Genomic DNA, 14,896 nt, shown 5'->3' with positions numbered 1-14,896 from the left:
ACCGTTCCTGATCTCTCCTTCCCACTAGTGACAGCCAAACATTCAACTGTAAGGGACCTTTATGGACCCACATATTGAGGCCAAACTATCAGGGTTCCTTGAACCCATAAAAGCCTGGGGGAGGTGGCACCATTCCTTTCCCCAGGAACAACTAGCAGGCTGCGGTGCAGTCAGAAAAAAGTGGCACATGCACAATTGTGCGCACACCACTATAATTAAACTCAACAACAAAATGAAGAACACCATGCTCCTTGGTGATATTTAAACACCACTAAGATCACATTAGTGGAGATTTCACAATGAAGAACACCATGCTCCTTGGTGATATTTAAACACTACTAAGATCACATTAGTGGAGATTTCACAATGAAGAACACCATGCTCCTTGGTATTATTTAAACACCACTAAGATCACAGTAGTAGAGATTATATAATGAAGAACACCATGTTTCTTCATATTATTTAAACACCACTAAGATCACATTAGTGGAGATTATACAATGAGGAACACCATGCTCCTTGGTATTATTTAAACACCACTAAAATCACATTAGTGGAGATTACATAATGAAGAACACCATGCTTCTTTGTATTATTTAAACACTACTAAGATCACATTAGTGGAGATTTCATAATGAAGAACACCATGCTCATTGGTGTTATTTAAACATCACTAAGATCAAATTAGTGGAGATTACACAATGAACACCATGCTTCTTGCTATTATTTAAACACCACTAAGATCACATCAGTTGAGATTACACAATGAAGAACACCATGCTCCTTGGTGTTATTTAAACGCCCCTAAGATCACATTAGTGGAGATTTCACAATAAAGAACATCATGATCCTTGGTGTTATTTAAACACAACTAAGATCACATTAGTGGAGATTACACAATGAAGAACATCATGCTCCTTGGTATTATTTAAACACCACTAAGATCACATTAGTGGAGATTACACAATGAAGAACATCATGCTCCTTAGTATTATTTAAACACCACTAAGATCACATTAGTGGAGATTTCACAATAAAGAACACCATGCTCCTTGGTGTTATATAAAAACCACTAAGGTCACATTAGTGGAGATTACATAATGAAGAACACCATGCTCCTTGGTGTTATTTAAACACCACTAAGATCACAGTGGAGATTATACAATGAAGAATATATACCGATGGATCAAAAACAAACAACCCACCAAGAATGGCAGCAGCAATAGTCATCCCTGAATTCAATATACAAACAAACGGGATCCAGATCACCTGACTATTGCTCCATTTACATGATGAATTCTGGACTATACTTGAATCACTACAATGGATCAAAGACAACCAAATACCTAAAGCAGTCATTATAAGCGATTTCCTAAGCGTTATCAAATCGATCCAAAATTGCAATACACACTCTAGGGAACAATTCCTCGACAGAGCATGCCAATTAATCGACGATATCACCACAGAACATCAATTAGTCGAGCTCATGTGGATACCGTCGCACATTGGAATCTCTGTCAACAAAACAGCAGACAAAGTTGCACAAACCAAACTAGGATATCAAAACTCTGTCAAGCTTAACTTTAGCTCTACAGAAGCACTAAGCTTCGCACAAACATATATAGACCAAAAATGGCAAGATTTTTGGAACTCCTCCACAAAAGGTAAAAAGCACCATGAAACCCAAAAAACCGTAGATAGGAACATACAGCTACCTAAGTGTACCTATTTAGAACAGAAAACCATAAACAGGATAATAGATGGAAAAACTAAACTAGCAAGCAGTTTTGGAAGGTTTATAGGACCCAAACCAGCAACTATTAACTGCTTTAACTGCCACACCACTGAAGATCTACACCACGTATTCAATATATGCCCAAAATATCAACCCGCTAGGAAAATATTTATCAAAAACCAAAAAGAGATTGGATCACCACACACATACCCAGACTTACGTATGGACTCTAATAAAAAATAAACAATCAGCATATAAAAATATAAATAAATTCATAGACTCAGCAGGACTTGGGAACAAAATATAATTACTATCCCCACAAAACCATTAGTGGAGATTACATAATGAAGAACACCATGCTTCTTTGTATTATTTAAACACCACTAAGATCACATTAGTGGAGAATACACAATGAAGAACACCATGCTCCTTGGTGTTATTTAAACACCACTAAGATCAGATTAGTAGAGATTACATAATGAAGAACACCATGCTTCTTTGTATTATTTAAACACCACTGAAATCACATTAGTGGAGATTATACAATGAAGAACAGCATGCTCCTTGGTGTTATTTAAACACCACTAAGATCACATTAGCGGAGATTACACAATGAACACCATGCTTCTTGCTATTATTAAAACACCACTAAGATCAAATTAGTGGAGATTACACAATTGAACACCATTTGCTTTTATTTAAACACCACTAAGATCAAATTAGTGGAGATTACACAATGAACACCATGTTTCTTGATATTATTTAAACACCACTAAGATCACATTAGTGGAGATTACACAATGAAGAACACCATGCTCCTTGGTATTATTTAAACGCCACTAAAATCAATTTGTGGAGATTACACAATGAACACCATGCTTCTTGGTATTATTTAAACACCACTAAAATCATATTAGTGGAATTTACACAAAGTAGAACACCATGCTCCTTGATACTATTTAAATCAATGAGATCAAATTAATGGAATTTACACAATGAAGAACACCATGTTCCTGGTACTATATAAAACATCACTGACATCTCATTAACTGAGATTATATAATGAAGAACACCATGCTCCTTGGTACTATTTAAATCATTTAAAACATATTAGTGAAATTTACTCAATGAAGAACACCATGCTTCCTGGCACTACATAAAACATCACTGACATCTTATTAGCTGAGATTATATAATGAAGAACACCATGCTCCTTGATAATATTTAAATCACTGAAATCATATTAGTGGAATTTACTCCATGAAGAACACCATGTTCCTTGATACTATTTCAAACACTGGATTTCTTATTAATGGTGATGACATAAGAACACCACCATATTCCTTTGTACTATTTAAAACATTGAATTCATATTAATGGTGATGACATAAGAAGAACGCCATGTTCCTTGGTACTATTTTAAACATTAAATTCATATTAATGGTGATGACATAAGAAGAACACCATATTCCTTTGTACTATTTAAAACATTGAATTCATATTAATGGTGATGACATAAGAAGAACACCATATTCCTTGGTACTATTTAAAACATTGAATTCATATTAATGGTGATGCCATAAGAACACCATGCTCCTTGGTACTATTTAAATCATGGATATCATATTAGTGGAGATTATATAATGAAAAACACCATGCTCCTTGGTATCATTAGAGATAAGCTTGACACCACAATTTCAATTAACTCATTGTCACCATACAGTTGGGATACAGAATTTGAGTGGGAACCACTAGCAACATTTGAACCTGTCTCCCAGGACGTACAATCCTGATGAAGAGTGCACCAAAGTCATGTGAACTTGATCCAATTCCAACATCACTGCTGCTTGAGTGCTTAGATCCAGTATTGCCTTCACTAACTGATGTTATTAATACCTCTCTCTCATCCAGAGAATTCCCATCATTTTTCAAAACTGCCATTGTAAAGCCTTTGCTGAAGAAACCAACACTTGACCATAGTGATTTAAAGAACTAATGCCCAGTTTCTAATCTCCCATTCATATCAAAAATCTTAGAAAAGGTTGTTCTATCCTAGCTTGTATTTCATCTAAATTCAAACAGTCTTTTTAGCAATGTACAGTCTGCATATCACCCTTGCCACAGTACTGAAACTACTCTTCTAAAAGTAGTTAATGACATTCTCTCTGCGTTGGATAGCGGAAAGATTACAGTCCTCACCCTCCTTGATTTGTCTGCAGCATTTAACACAATAGACCATGATATATTACTTCACCATCTCCAGCATGTATTTGGCATTCATGATACAGCCTTACTGTGGTTCAAGTCCTACTTGGTCAACAGGACACAAATTGTATCTGCAAATGGAATACACTCCAGCCCAGTTGATCTATGTTCTGGTGTTCCACAAGGGTCTGTTATTGGATCTGTTCTCTTCATTCTGTACACTCAGTCGATCTCAAGTGTCATGGATCATCATCCAGTGTCTCACCAATTGTACGCTGATGACACCCAAATATACAAATCTAGCCACCCATCTGAAGTTGATGCTACCATCCAAGGTGTAGAGAGGTGCATTTCTGATTGAAATCATGGATGACATGTAACAAGCTGCAGATGAATGATGATAAAACTGAGGCTATTCTGATCACAACACAAAGACTTTCTCATTCACATCCTTTATCTCAAACAAAAAATATCAGCAGCACCAACGTAAAATTCACACAATCAGTACGAAACCTTGGTGTTACTCTGGACGGTACTCTCACATTGCACCAACATGTCATGAACATATGCAAGGCTGCATATCTTGAGCTGAGACGCATCAGCTCAGTTAAAAAATATCTTTCAGCTGATGCCACTAAAATACTTGTGTGTTCATTAGTACTTTCAAGACTGGACTATTGTAACTCAATTCTGTCTGGTTCATCTCAATATTTGCTCCAGAAACTTCAAAAAGTTCAAAACACAGCTGCTCGGATCATACTTAGAGTACCACGATCAGAGCACACCTCCCTGCTGCTCTGTACCCTACACTGGCTATCCATTCGATCCAGAATCAATCACAAAATTTGTTCTCTGTGCTATGTTTCACTGTCGGACTCTAGTCCAACATACCTATCTGACCTCACCCATGTGTACACACCAGCAAGATACTTACGCTTCTCTTCTGACAATCGTATACTCATTATTCCCACTATGTAAACAAAGCCATATGGACAACGTTCTTTTGCATACCAGGGCCCAGCAACGTGGAATGAATTGCCCACTGATCTTAGATACAAAGACACAGTAATCACATTCAAGAGTGCTCTCAAAACTCGCTTATTTCAACTGCAAGAACAAACTTAAAGACCTAATAATGTTTCCTACCTTAAATATTCTCAGCATATTTTTTAATGTTTTCTAATTTCTTGGTGTTTGTTTTTGTAATCGTATCATTATATGTTTTTTATGTTATAGGTGTTGTCTAATGTTGTAAAGCGCTTAGAGCTTCTAAAGATTAGGCGCTATACAAAGTCCTCATTATTATTATTATTATTATTATTATTATTATATGGCCTTCCGAACATTCATTGGACTTGGTATGCCACAGCCTACTCGTGGGGTGTGTTTCAGAAAATGTTTGCTGGGATCACCCGTAATCCATAGTTTGCTAAATGTTGGCTTGACTGATAAACCGTGCAAACATCACGCGGTTTTGGAGGCAAAGACATCTTACACTACTTTTTTTGGCGCAAGTGTTTGACAAAACAATTTAAGGACTGTATTAAACATAAACAATGACAAAATCCACCTGCAATACCATAGCAAAAAACGCTGACAGACGTCACAAAGGCGTGCTTGATCAACTGGAACTTTTATCCGTGTATAATATGCATTGCAGGAGAACTTTAACAATTTCCTAAGGCTTCAATAATACACCCATCCCCCAGAGGAATTTATATTGAGGGGCAAAATGCATAAGGGTACGCGCCAGGGTCACTTCCAAATTAAATGGCATAGATGGTTACTTATGGAGCGTAATAAATGCGAAGACTAATTTCTATTTTTCATCAGACGGTGGCGCTAACTAAAATTAATATTTACATTTTTGCAGGCGTGTACTACCTGGAATTGGTCCATGAAAAGGTTCAACAAAGAATTTTGTTGTACACTGACAAAGACTCACAGATTTGTGTACATGAACATGAACTCATGCTCAACCCTGTCAGTTCAGTTGACATCACACGATCGTCAATGAATATTCAAAGCTGGAATCAGGAAATAGCCATGGTCAAATAAAGTTTACACATGAGATACCATATCGCGCCAGAGATTGTCAAGATTACCTCAGTGATTCAGATCAATTTAATTAGTGATGTTATGAAGCTTGTAACAACAACACAAGCGTCAAAAGGTTATATACTGTTTGGATTTTCAGCAACTGTGGAACCAGATGATTTGATATCAATTAACCCTGCAGCACCAGTATATCTTCCATGCAAAAATCTCGGGTTAGCATAACTTTATTTTTCTCTTATAGAACAGTACGGGCACGTGAAAGATCTCTGTAAGAAAACCCTGACAATATAAATGTATATTAGAGATCGATATGATTTTTTAATAAAATAACATCATATGTGGACTTGTTATACCAGTGCGTGTTGTTAACGCGAGAAATCCCTTTTACATGACATATTATGGAAATGGACTGGTGATTACAGGCGCACCAAAGTTACTTACGGTTATGTCTTCGCTCGCTACACTAATAACGGAAGTTGTAATATGAGTCGGTGATAGCATCAAAAACGTTACTGCTGATCAGTTGGAAAGTATGGGATTGCCATTGTTCTATCGACTTGAGATCCACTACGACGAATATTAACTCGGTGGTTATACTTCCATCAACAGGAGCAATGCCCAAGCTGGTCAGTAAGATTATCAATGAAGCTGTTCAACATTGCATATCTGTTTCAATGACTGAAAATTGGCAATGGAAGCAGTAATAACCGTAATGGCTATGGATTGGACCTGGACCAATATTGAATAAATAATGCCAAAATTTGAACAAATAGTAAATCCCGCGTTTGACATAGCAGTTCCTTTAAAGAGAGATCGAAGCAAAAAATTGATTCAGTATTATTCATACCCGACCACGGAGCCTAATCAACCGTCACGAATAGATTTACAAGTGCATGATACGTCTGCTTCTGTGTGAGGCCTTCTTAAAATTTGATTTAAGACTTTTACAAACAATGTTAATTACGCAGCACGCATTATTTCATTGATGGTAAGGACATTTAAGCATGTTTGAGCAAAGTCAATATTACCACGACAGTTCTCTGACTCGCCGGATACAGTGACGATTATGCAAGATCCACTGGCTCGTTTATGATGTTTTGCATGGACTCCGACCGTGCAGTGTGTACAACGGCGACCTAAACTGAAAAGCAACGCTGCTACTGATGCAAATATATAAGCCGTAGTCATTGGCATCAAGGAAAATTATAACCTTGGATATATGCAACGTCGAGGATAACTTCACGGAGACCCGTTGTCATTTTCGTGTTCGATTTCTCACAGTCACATATTTGGGTTTTTACAGAGATTATATCGAAAGGGTGAGCAATTTTGGAGTGCTGATGGTGTTACTACTGGCAAAGGATTGTTTTCAAAATTTACGTTGTGGGTACCTTTGATAATTCGTTCAATGGCTGCGGAAACACGTTTGATGTCGTTTGCGAATTCTGGAGGTACATCACAGTTGTCATTTCACAGTCTTACCTCAGACGTTCAGGAAGGCAACGTTCAGCAGTTATCAACAGTGTATCAACGCACGAAGACATGTATTTATGGCGTTTCAAACTGTAGTTCGGGCACGTGGTGGATAACATGTTAAAAAGATATTGACAAGTTAAGAACAAAATATACAATGCCCATTGTTGTTGTTGTACGGTAAGGAAATCATACACCGAACTGATATAAGACTATTATACAGTCAAAGAAGACAATCAATGACAATTTAGCTATGATCTTATTTGATTCATCCCATTATTCTCCAACCAACTGTAATTATTCTTTAGCTGCACCCCTTGTAATTGTTAAATTGTATTATTCATTGCCTGCGACTTCGTGGGCTTATTCTAAGAGTTATTATAGTTATATTTGTAAAAACCAGAAGAACTGTGTCTATTTGCATTTTTAGGCGTAACCCTTAGTCACCCCTTCCGCTCCATGTATTATATTGATTGTATCCATTGTAGGTGCTAAACTGTCTTATTCTTGGTCTGTGACCCCATGATATATATTCTGAGTTATTAACGTTATTTTTAATAACGTCCTTTTTGTAAAAACGAGAACAACCGGGCCTTTTTGCATTATACATGTATCCGCTAGTTATTCCCACCCCCACTGACATCCAAGTACCAATCACCACGCCAGTCCAGGAAAAAGTCAAAAAGCAAGTTTCTCAATTCGAGTTTACAAGAGGCAGCTAATACATACAGTAAATCAAGTTTTCAACCAATAAAGCAGTTCCCGGTCGGAACACGTGCAGCCGATCTTTGCCACAGAGATATTTGAGAACCCCACTCTCGAGCTATGTCAGTGGGTGCAATCTCAATTCAAAACACGCTGGATCCTTGAAAAACAAGGCTGGACTAATAATGTCCGTTCTTGTCATTTTCGCGAGAGAAAAAAAAAAAAAGGTTTCACTACACATACAAGCAATTTTTCGCCAATAAAAAATATTTTTTGTGAAAAAATGTGACCTTCATCAATTATGTCACTTTATTCACAATAAAATGCTTTTATAAGCGTGACCTTACATGAAAAATTGACTTTTCTTTTCACAGTTTTCATTTACAAAGACAGTTCATAAAACGTATCTTCGTCGATGAAACTGCATGACAAATGTTAATTTTTCACGACAAAAAATAATCTTCGTTTGGATTGTTAGTGATTTCGTGAAGAACGAAGACTCATGATACGTTTTTTCATTAAAAAGAATAATAATACTTTGTGACAGCTAGAGTATAACACTTTATATCTATCACTTTTATTACAAAGATTTTTACGATATTGGTAAGAGAAATCCTAGTGAAGAAAAGATATTCGCTTTAAGATATATAAAAAAAAACTTTTTCACTTAATAATTATTCCTTTTCGTGAAATCTTTATCTTCGTGCAAAATCACGAAGTATTGACATGAAAGGCCAGTGATACAAGACTAGTACAAACTTTCCTGTCTCGTGCATCATTAAGTCAGAAACTAGTAGGTAACTGTAGATTTGGTTTATTGACGTGACCGTTGCATAACATTCGGCTTTAATGACATCTTATCATGGTATTCAGTCGCGTATAACTCAGCCATGTATCAATAAAAGTTTGACGGAAATTCATATTTTGTCGGTTGCTTTTGCCCAGATAAGTCACATGTAAAAGGTTTCAAGCAATTTTCCACTTACATAAGTTTTGTTTCTATGCAGTGCAATTACTATGTCTTGCAAATGGTAAAATGATAATCAAAATGAACTTTTATAGTGCACATTGAAGAATATCCCTGACAATAGTAATTCTAGACTGAGATGACGGATTTTTATCGCAAGAAGAATATTTCATATTTGGGTTTGTGACAGGAAAATCAGTGGCATTTCCAGATTAAAAATCCAACACTGAATAAACGCGGACTCGTCTGTTTCGACATTTGGAGCAGAAATTCAGACGTAAGAGTCAGACCTAATTATTTGTGGCTTTGTGATTTATATGCCATCATAGACATATCCAACATGTGCCCACCAAAATTTAAACTTTTCAACAAGTCATACTGAGGCAAAATCATTCTATAAATTACAAGTATCAGGTTTGCCTTCTTTTCTTTATATATATTCTGAATCAGTTCCTTAAGATCCTATACATTTATTATATCTTCCAAAACACCGCAGAAAATTAATAATAAATTTGTCAGCAAACCACAAATATGACTGCCAATTACGTCTTTCGGGTTCTATCCATGAGGAGAGAAACTGTCCGCGAGGTGGTAAAATTGTATTATCATCGTTTGACTTATTAGAATGCATTCAATATAAATATAAATAAAGATGGTAGTTCTACCAAGCCTGGAACTTGTATTTATTTTATTTTTAAATTATTTGTTCGATAAAAAAATATTGCTGCGTATCTTTCATTTTCGCTAAAAAAATCTTTTAAAAATCGAAGTATATTATTTCGGGTGAATCTTGCAACTTCCTTGGGGTTTTGTTATTCAGTCTGATTCACAATTTGCCTGTGTTAGCAGCTAAAGAACGGAAATCAAAATAATCTGACGCATTGAACTTTAAGTATTACTTAGCAACTTCACAACGTCACATTGTGGTAGGAAATTTCTCGAGCAGTCATAATGCTTGTATGACCTATCTATCGATAGAACTATGCATCACTTTAATTACGTAGGTATACTATCCCTTACTATATGATTATCATGTCCTGGGAAGAAGTTCAGGTCTTATTAAACACTGTTGTATATAATTATCATGCCCTGGGAAGAAGTTCAGGTCTTATTGCACACTGTTGTATATAATTATCATGTCCTGGGAAGAAGTTCAGGTCTTATTACACACTGTTGTATATAATTATCATGCCCTGGGAAGAAGTTCAGGTCTTATTGCACACTGTTGTATATAATTATCATGCCCTGGGAAGAAGTTCAGGTCTTATTGCACACTGTTGTATATAATTATCATGCCCTGGGAAGAAGTTCAGGTCTTATTGCACACTGTTGTATATAATTATCATGCCCTGGGAAGAAGTTCAGGTCTTATTGCACACTGTTGTATATAATTATCATGTCCTGGGAAGAAGTTCAGGTCTTATTGCACAATAGTTGTATATAATTATCATCCCCTGGGAAGACGTTCAGGTCTTATTGCACACTGTTGTATATAATTATCATGCCCTGGGAAGAAGTTCAGGTCTTATTGCACACTGTTGTATATAATTATCATGTCCTGGGAAGAAGTTCAGGTCTTATTGCACAATAGTTGTATATAATTATCATGCCCTGGGAAGACGTTCAGGTCTTATTGCACACTGTTGTATATGCTCAGTAAAATTTGTTCTTCGGCATATGGGATATATTTGTAATTTGTTTTTGTTTTGTTTTTTGTTGTTTTTTTTTTAAAGGGGCTATGTTTTAGGATTTTCTTGCAGGGGTGGGAGAGCAAGTACAAACTTTAATACATCATCTAGATCAACCTGTGTTTTGCTTTGATGTAGGCTGAAAATCTGAAAATAATAAATATTGTCTTGCAATATCCATAAGCTTTATTTCTGTTGTGGTGAATATTCTAAACAATGTGAAAGTATGCGTATCGACACTTGCGTCAGCCTTCAAAGGTACATTTTTTAAATAATTGCTCATTTTTTGTCAATCTGCATTGGCGCACTTTGAGCAAGATACTTCTTGATCAAGGCAATGTGTTATATTGACGATGATTCGGAACTGCGATCGCTTAGAATGGACTTCCAACTGATCAGAGATGAATTCGCTTATCTTGGAAACATGATTCGATTGTTTGTAATCTGGCCGAACCATGTTCTTCGTGTTGCCTTCACTCTGAAATTATAAACAAGATTGCTTTCAAGATCGCAAGTATTTTCCATCCGAATTCATCGTGCATGTCATGAAGCTAGGGAACCTTTTCCGATCATAACTCAATTAACACTTCGTTAACTTTTAAATCACAGTTGAAACATTGTCCTCCTGATCAAACTACTTGATCCATTTTGTTTTTTTTTTTCACCGTTCGAACCATAAAGTCTACTTCCTGTTCTTCCGGATCTTGATTTCTTTCCATTTTCGCCAAAGCTACCTCATAATGAAATCGTGCACGATACGCTGAAATCGGAAATCGCTCGAGCAAATGGTATCTCGTCATATTTTTAATACCTTTTTTCTTCTGATAGGAAAATTTTCTTTGCAGTGTTTTGTATATATAGTTAATTGTATTTTGTGCTCGACCTTTGTCCATGACTGAGGATAGAGTTTTTTTAATGCGTTTTGTCTTGTTTGTAAGTTATAAATAGATATTTATTTGGGTTTGAGTTCAAGACCTAGCCTTGGTAATGACCTCAGAAGGTTCTACAAGCGAACTTGGTTAGTTTCAGGTAATGTTCCATTAAGAGGATTTCTTTTCTTCTTCATAAGATGCTATTGCAACACAAAGTGAAGACAAATATAAGGTTGAGCTCAACAAGTTTATTTGTTCAAACATTAATATAAGTTTTTAGAAGTAGTTACTGTTGTATTCAGATATAATTTATTTATTATTTATTTATTTACAAATTATTTTGATGGACTTGCAAAGTCCTCGTTACTTTTGGACTAAAAGGACTTTTGGGGAGTATTAAGGACTCATTCAATGACATTCTGGATCATATCATTTTGATGTATCAAGACTATTGGTACAACAGCACATTCAAGATAGGAATTCAGTAGGAATATCACTGGAATTCATACATAACTCTATACTTTTGGACTTGTGATATCATTTTTAGGATTATTTGGGATTTAATTAACAATAATGTAAGCTCATCTTAATGTTTCATTTTGTTATCTAGTGAACTTTATTATCTGTTGAATTTTACTAAACGCGTGGGGTTTTGCCTTTTCTGTTACTTAATTTAAGACCATATATTCGGAACAGTAGATACCCAAGAAGATGTTGTTGTTGTTGTAGGGTTTAACGCCATTTTTCAGCACACGATACATGGCGGCCAGTATTAATGGTGGAGGAAGAACCCGGGAAAACTCCCGGAAAGAACCACCGACCCACGAGAAGCTACTGGCAAGCTTTCTCACATACCCACATTGGCTAAATCCTAGACTCGAACCCACGCAGACAGAGGTGAGATGGCAGTGATCCGTAACGGAGAGTGCTTTATACCACTCGGCCACTCGGGGCCCCCTCAAGAAGTCCAAGGAAGATATAAACTTTCTCGGAACAACATTGAAACATCAATGATTTAGCATAAGCTTACACGAGGAGCTCTGTAATAGTAAATGTTTTCTATTAATTTTCATAGTTATCATAGAAACAACTAAAATCGTAAGAAGCGGGCCCGGGATACAATATGATACAAGATTTTGTTTCGTTGTACCATAAGTATGAGTATTCATTAAAATCTGGGACCATGCCCTACTCTAAAATCACGAAAGAATGCTAACGGACGACAGTATGGGAAACTTGACTGCCTTGCTCCTGAGTTTATTTTTTAAATTAAAGTTAGTTTTTTCAGTGCCTATGGCAAATCGTCAAATATGGACAGTGTTTGAGCTATATGGGGGTTTCACAGTTGCAACGGAGTTACTGATCGTAGTGCCTAAATTTACCCCCCTTAGCTCCAATGCGCATGCCCACAAAATATTTCCAGTCCCGGATAGTTCACCGTTGGCAAAGTATAAAGTCAACAAAGGAAGGTATCTTAGCTGTACTACATACAGATCATTATGGTTAAACCAATGAATCAATTATATATGTCAAACATCTTTTGTTCATACTAGGAGAATAATTATAGACATTAAATCAGATAATTAGATTCAGTGTCCATACCTACATTATATCAGATAATTAAATAATATTTACTTTCCATACTTAAATGATATAAAATAATTAAATTAAATACACTGTCCATACATAATAAGATAAATTCATTATCCATAATTTCAGATACATTTTGGAACATTTTACTCTGCTCTCCGATTTTAAACATTTATTGCAGATTTTTGGTTATATAACCTTAACGAAAACAATCTCAACAATTTGCATTTTTCATATGTTGACACATCCTTCTTTCTCAGTTATTTTTGCAAGGCTAATAGTTGGTTTATAACACGAGTTAAGAAAGTTATAACACGAGTTCGATAAGAAAATTATAACACGAATTCGATACGTCAGCTGATTTGTAATGCTGAATTATTTTTTTTAATGGAACACAGTATTTTAATGTATTCAGAGGAACTTAACAAAGCTATAATTGACTAGCTTTCATAACGATAAATGAGTGTAATTAATGCAGACGGAATATTTATTTGTTGTTTCATTTTCTTTTTGACTTTTGAAACATCAAATATCGGACGTTACATGCAATAACTTTCAGCATGATTTTTCTTTGCTTATGCTGATACGTAATAACTCTCAAATTTGCTGGGGTCTTTAGACAACGATTATGATTGCCACCAGCAAATTCATCTAGAACAGCCTTCTTAAAATAAGTTTAATTCTGTTTAACTTTCCTTGCATCAAATATGTAAGTTTTAAAGATCCAATTATTTCACAGATTCCGTCATATTACTTTGGTTCGCCTTTTAAATCAATATTGATCCACGTGAACAGGTGTAAAAGTGCAAACAGTATGATTTAAAAAAAGAGATTGCTTGTAAGAACATACTCTACAAGTCAATAATAAATGGATACTCACAAATATTCATATTTGTTGTCTTTATCTATCAGTCACTCTTTCTATCTTAGCATCATTTTATACTCGTTTTAACCAGAAGTATGTTTATGTAATATACGTATGCGAACACCCATTCATTCGAGGATATACATACCCATTTTCCAGATGAAAGAAGACATACATACAGACAGACAGACATACAGACAGATAAAGACAGAAAGACAGATAGGTGAGAGCCACAAATGTCCTATACATGCATAGTGTGTCTAACATCGATATTTCTCCAAATTGTATACTCTAAAATTTCCAATCTTCAAAGAAATAAAATTAAAATAATCATTAAGGAGACTCGTACGTGAGCCTGTATGTTTAAGCGTGGTTGACATTTGTGCATTTTAAAAAAAATCAAGTTATTTCATGGAAAATATAATGAACAATAATAGAAAAGCCAAGAAAATAAATCAAAAGTAATCATCAAGGAGACTCGTACTGCGCCTGTTTGTTCAAGCGTGGTTGACATTTTGTGCATTTTGAAAAAACTCACGTTATTTCATGAAAAATATAGTGAACATTAATAGAAAAGCAACAGTCTATATCAATAATAAAAAACCTTAAGAAGTTAGAATTTTCTCTCGTTGTCTTTCAACCTCCATTAACTGCTATGATTGAAGCTGTACAAAATAAACATATTTTCATTATTCTTCAAGCGAGATAAATTGCAAGAACTTTTTACGCAGCGATACA

Source organism: Sinohyriopsis cumingii, chromosome 3, assembly GCF_028554795.1.
Source record: "Sinohyriopsis cumingii isolate HCF-2022 chromosome 3, ASM2855479v2, whole genome shotgun sequence".
NCBI lineage: Eukaryota > Metazoa > Mollusca > Bivalvia > Unionida > Unionidae > Sinohyriopsis > Sinohyriopsis cumingii.
This window is presented reverse-complemented; position numbering follows the sequence as displayed.